We start from the raw sequence: 6,565 nt of genomic DNA, 5'->3' as shown, positions 1-6,565 counted from the left end.
TTCTCAGTGAGGAGCCTGCTTCTCACTCTGTGCGTCACCCTGCTTGTACTGTCTCTCTCAAATAAATAAATAAAATCTTTAAAAAAAAAGAATTTTTGTCAATATTTCCCATTCACAGTAATAACTAAAATAACTGAAATGACAAAAATATAATTGGTAAAAGTTTTACAAAATTAGGGCACCTGGGTGGCTCCTTCTCCCACTCCTGCTGCTTGTGTTCCTGCTCTCACTATCTCTGTCTCTGTCAAATAAATAAATCTTTAAAAAAAATTTTTACAATATTACATAACCATGCTTAAATACCCCATAGGAACATAGGACAATATAAATTTTAGAAAGACTAGTCTATTTTTAGTGAATAAAATTGACTTCTTTATCATGAAAAGATATTAGATAACTTTTAAAATAAAACATGCATATGCCAAGCATTATGCTATATACTTTGCATTCATTTTTTAAATGAGTGCATTGCTACTATGAAACATAAATTATTAACATTGTAACACATTAAATAGTCATTTCTATCAAATTTCTTGATTTCTTACTCCATGCAATGAATGCATAAATTTGACCATCTATCTACATTTATGAATTTGTTGTATAAGAGTACCATTAAATGCTATACAGGAAAAATTTTTTTTGGTAAAGTAAAAATTTTGAGTGCAGTTCAAGAAATTTCTCACAAAATCAAAAATCCATAAAAAAGATAAAGCAGTGTTTCTGACAGCTCTTTGGCTACTCAAATATTTTTAGAAGTCCATCTCCAAAGTAGTATTGTGAAGAAAAAATTGTAGAGCTCTTACAGTATAAAGCGATAAGTGGAAGCAGAGCATACAGAATAGTCTAGGAGTTCAGCTAAGGTTTTTAAGGAGAGATGCATTATTTAATATAAGTAGGAATTAGCCAATATAAGTTTGATGAAGTGTGTACATACACATCAGGAAGAAGAAATTACATTATGAATGTGTAGAGATGGCAAAACACAAAGGTAGATTGTCTGTGAAGGTGATGGTACCAGTGAAAAGGAATGAAGATATAATTGTGTGGGTGGGAGGTTAGAACTGAGGAAAAGCTAAAGTTTAAATATATTGATTATAAGTAGCTATGAGATATCCAAGTAGAAAAATCAACTAGAAAATTGAATATAATTATCTGGAGCTTAGTGAGAATTCTAGACTCACAAGTTCTGTAATCACTAAAAAAACAAAACAAAAACTTGTTAGAAATCTGGATTGTGTACTAAGAACTAGAGTTCAGACTGGTTTATTGGGTAGAACAAACAATGGATTTAGAGGAAGTAGCTGAGAGAATATATAATTTACAAGAGACAATAAGTAAAATATTAGCCCTTGAGGATATTTAAGGTATTATCAAAAATGCATACATAAGGGGCGCCTGGGTGGCTCAGTCGTTAAGCATCTGCCTTCGGCTCAGGTCATGATCCCAGGGTCCTGGGATTGAGCCCCGCATCGGGCTCCCTGCTCCACAGGGAGGCCTGCTTCTCCCTCTCCCATTCCCCCTGCTTGTGTTCCCTCTCTCGCTGTGTCTCTCTGTCAAATAAATAAATAAAATCTTAAAAAAAAAATGCATACATAAATAAGACTTTACAATATAGAAAAAAGACAAAAGGAAAAATCCAAAGAAAATGCACAACAAATTAGAAATGTGAGACTTTTAAGGAAACAGAGTAATGTTCTAATATTGGAGGAAATTTATCAGTTAAGTCTCCATTTCCTTGAGCTGAAGGCAGGTTATTGATAATCTTAAAAAGGGTTTTTCAGGATGATTGTTGAAATGCAATAATTACAAGAAATAAATAGTATGTGGCAATGAGAGATAATGTATGGAAATAGAAATGTAGGTAAGTAGAGGAATGTATTATTCAATCACTGTATTTATTTTATTTATTTATTTATTTATTTATTTATTTATTTATTTATTTATAATTTGAGCAAGATGGCCAGGAAATGCAAAAAACAAAGAAGTAAAGTGAATCACATTTCCAGTAACGGAAGCATGAATAAGAATGTTGTAGCAGTACTCAGATGGAAAGTGTTGGCAGGAGACACGGAACTAAGTAAAGGAATGTCATGTCAGATGGCTTTAATTTCCACAGTGAAGACAAAAAGTTATTTATGAATATGAGGTATGAAGGTATATCATATTATAAATAAAGAATTTAGGATAATTAGGAAAAAGGAAAGAAAATTACTAGAGTTCCCCAAAAAGATTGCTATGTATACAAAAATCACATGAAGTTTAAATTGTGGTTGAAGACCATGGATCTGTGGTACTTATGTGGTATCTAGTTTTTATCGTTGTTTTCTCTACCATTCTTCATATTCATTTTTTTAACCAGTTTTCCCGTGTGTGAATAATTGATCCAGAGTTAGTGTTTAGTAGGGCTTCTTTGGAAAAAAACAAAAACAAAAACAAAAACACAGGCCTATTGAGACTGATAGCTAAAAGTATATGTCATGGAATCTTGGATTCATAGGGAGGCAGGTAGAATAATAAGCTGGTTCCTCCTACTGGGTCTTAATGTTTTAATTCTTGAAAAATAAGAAAGTGAGAAAGGAGGAAAAACAGGACATTGTAACAAGATACCAGGGCCTACAATACTAAATTTCAGCATGTATTCAGTCCTAGATTATAACCAAATCTGGTGTGTAACATTGGATGAGAGTTATGAAAAGGAAATGGAGGTGAATTCTTCATCTATAAATTTGGATATTATTATTGATTTCATAAAACTATGGAAATGATTGAATAAAAATTCAATTCGTATAAAAAGTAAAAAAAAAATAACATGGCCTGATGTAGTGTGCGTGCAACTAATATTAACATCTTTGGTGATATCTATAGTTTTAACACCTCTGTTACCATCTATTTCGTTATATATTAGTCTTGATGGGTGTCTACCCTCTACAAAGGTAACTCCAAGTAAAATACAGCAAGGTTAGAAGTAATTTGTAATATACGACAGTTCACTCACTCTTCTGAAAAGGAGCAAATAATGGAGGAGAAATATGCCTCAATAAAACTTATTCCCAGAAGGAGATGATGGCAAGGTTGTACCTGAGTCAGCAGGAAAGCTACTATTCTTCTGGGAAGTCAGAGTCACAGAGATATCATATGCTCAAAGTAAAGAATAAATGTTCCACATATAATCCGTGATAAATGCTAAAATCGAATTACTAGATCTTCCAAGTATTTATTGAGCATCTTGTGCAAATCAATATCCAGGTGCCCAGTAGATATTCAATACATATTAGATAGATGATACATTTTAGAGAGAGAGACAGAGCCAGAGACAGGAAGGTAGGGAGGAAGAAATGAAGAATTGACTGATGGAATAAATGAACAAATCAAACACATGAATAAAAATTTTATTCCAGTGACTTTAAGCTAATAGAATGCTTAACAGTCTCTTATGTTTTATGCTAGAACACATTGACAAATACAGTGAATTTTTCTTTTGCTATGCAAGTTGATAAGGTAATATTAATATAACAAATTATATTCAAGTAAACATTTTTACAAACCTAGCATATATACTATACATATTTTATACTATACATATACACACTTATATACATTTTTTCTCTCTTCCATGATTTCTTAAACTTACTACTTATTTCTTAATTTTGAGTGGAGGAGATGGTCTTTCTCACTATCCTAACATTAAATAATAAATTTTTAGTCTATATGAAGCTGAGAGATTATGAATATGAACCTACTAGTATGGCAAGACTATATCCAGTGTTTTAGTTTGGAGCTTGTTATACCAAAAGCTTAGCTATTACCAGTAAATAGAATCAATGAACTATGAATAGATTTCTTTACATAAAGTATATAGCTTCTTTAAGTGAAAGGCTTTTGGGTGTCATGTTTTCACTATTTAACGCTTTGTATAATTTATCAAGTGATTAGCCAGAAAGGGTATTGATTGTCAGTACAACCTAATGCAACTGAGTTTTCTTAAATGAAAAATCATCATGAAATATACTGACAATCAATAATACTTGGCAAAAGTGCATAAAAATAAACATCTCAATATATAAACACAGTCTCTAGTAAAGTAAATTCATTCTGGTTTCTGAAATGCAAACATGCACACACAGAGGATATTGTTAAAGTGAAATGGATTGACAATTGGCTCAAATATTCCAGTCTCTTCACATTTGGTGTCTCTCAAAAAATCCTTTCCTATTCAATTGGCTTTAGAACTTATTTTTAAGTGTGATCCATGTATTATACTTTAGTGACTAATTAAATACGTTATGTAGAAACATACAATTAATAATCCATCACCATACATATTGACCCTTTATTCCATGTCCTATTTTTAACAGCTTTATTAAGATATGATACCTTCATCCCCAAGTTTGCCCACTTGATGTGTTTAATGTTTTTTAATATATTCACAGAGTTGTACAACTACACTGTGATCTAAATCTGGATTTTTATCACCCAAAAAGAAACCCTAAGCTCATTAGCTATAACTCTCCACACCCCTTGCTGCCAGTCAGCCCCATTCAACTCACCTCCTTTCTCTATAGATTTGCCTATACTGTATACTTTTGTATACAAAAGTATAGGCAATCTATATTTTCTATATTTTGTATAGGGAATCCCACAATATGTAATCTTCTGTGACAGTCTTCAGTCACTTAGCATAATGTTTTCAAGGTTCATCCATGCTCAGTATATGTTAATAATTTATTCTCTTTATTGCCAAATAATATTCAGTTGTATAGATATACCATGTATATTTATCCATTTAAAAATTGACAGATGGGGCACCTGGGTGGCTCAGTTGGTTAAGTGGCTGCCTTCAGCTCGGGTCATGATCCCAGCATCACAGCTAAGCAGGGAGCCTGCTTCTCCCTCTCCCTCTGCTGCGCTTCCTGCTTCTGTGCACTCTCTCTCTCTCTCTCTCTCTCTCTCTGTCAAATAAATAAATAAAATATTTTAAAAATTAAAAAAATAAAAGTTGGTAGACATTTAGGTTATTTCTGTTTGATTATTCTAAATAATGTTGCTATGAACATGTTTTTGAGAGGGCATGTATTTTTTTTTTTGCAAGTTAATAAATCACATGATTTATTTATGGGATTTGTACATCAGGTTGTGGTTTAAGAGGAGTTATGTATGTGTGATATGAAGAGAATGATGTACAATCAATTTGAATCTTGTTAAATCTCTCTTCCGTGGACTTTCTCCATCTTCCTGCTTAGCAGTAAAAGGCATTTTAGGTTTATATAAACATTCTTTACAATTGCCCTCTTAACAAAAAATTAGTACATAAATAGCACTAGGCATTTAGTAAATAAGTCACAGGCCAGTAAGTTCAATTGTGCAGTTGTGAAATGTAATGTGAAAGAGTTTGGAACCTTAAGACTGGGTGATCTGTAGTGTTTCCAACATGTCTTCGACTGCCGTAAGAGTGTATTTGATTTCCTTCTTACTTCGACCTGCAAACTGATAAGCTCTGTTTATTTGATTAGCTGCCCAACTCACATATTTCATGTTGTCCTTTTTTGTTTTTGCACTTGCTTTTGGATTAGAAGCAATATGACTTGCCGACATGTAAAACCCAAACAAAGCTCTCATATTTCTGTTGTTCAGTTTCAGTGCCTGAGCAAAATACTTTCAAGAAAGTTTGAGGTTTTCAAGTCCACCTTGGGTATATTTAACTTCAGCATACTGCTGACAGTGTAAGTGGTTATGTGGATTAGTCATCATTAGCTCCTCTAAACAAAAGGCTGCTTTAGCATAGTCATGTTCATTGATACAAAGTTCTGCAAGTTCGTGCCAAGCTTCTTGGTCCCCAAAAAATTGTTCCAGATACTCATTCAGTTCCCGAATGGCCTCCACATTTTTCCCCTGGGCTTTTCGAATGGCAGTCTTATGCTTTCTTGCAGCAGTGTTAGTTGGATCTTCTTGTAAAATTCTATCATATAGTTGTAGAGCATCATCCTATCTTTCCATGGCTTCAAATCTCATGCTTCAAATCTCTTGACTCTGTGACTGCCAGGGAACTGTCTTCTCAACTCCTGAAGACCAAACAATGCCAAATCATCTCGACCATAGTTTAGGGCTGCAATCATCACTTGCTCATATATGATCCAAATACCATCTCTAAGCTTAGAAGCATATTCATGAATTAATTCCTCTCCAACTTCCACAATTTGCTCACGGTTTCGTGAGTCTTCTTCTCTCCATTCTCTCATTTTATCTCGCATTTCTTCCCAAGTGACATCGTAAAGCTCTGAGACCTTCGCCATCTTCTCAGAACCTGGAGGCCGAGAGGGCATGTATTTTTATTTATTTTTTATTTCTATTATTACTTATTCTCCTATATCACTTATTTTTCTTGAGTACCTCCATAGGAGTAAAATTATTAGGTCATATGGTAACTCTATATTTAACATTTTGATGTACTGCCAGATCATTTCCCAAAGTGGCTACACCATTTTTCATTAGCACCAGCAGTGTGTGAGGGTTCCAATTTCTTTATATCCTTGCCAACATCTTAATTGTCTGGCTCTTTGATTATAGT

At 33.4% G+C, this 6,565-nt stretch overlaps 1 pseudogene; it reads right to left on the bottom strand.

Moving 5' to 3' along the window:
* Positions 1–5,350: 5,350 nt before the first annotated feature.
* LOC123838350 (ER membrane protein complex subunit 2-like) lies at positions 5,351–6,299 on the bottom strand (annotated as a pseudogene).
* Between the last annotated feature and the right edge of the window lie 266 nt (positions 6,300–6,565).

The sequence above is a fragment of the Mirounga angustirostris genome, unplaced genomic scaffold (assembly GCF_029215605.1).
Source record: "Mirounga angustirostris isolate CCGP_5_RB_7025 unplaced genomic scaffold, mMirAng1.0.hap1 SCAF_3, whole genome shotgun sequence".
Classification (NCBI taxonomy): domain Eukaryota; kingdom Metazoa; phylum Chordata; class Mammalia; order Carnivora; family Phocidae; genus Mirounga; species Mirounga angustirostris.
The sequence above is the reverse complement of the archived record's forward strand: the minus strand, read 5'-3'. Positions and strand labels throughout refer to the sequence as shown.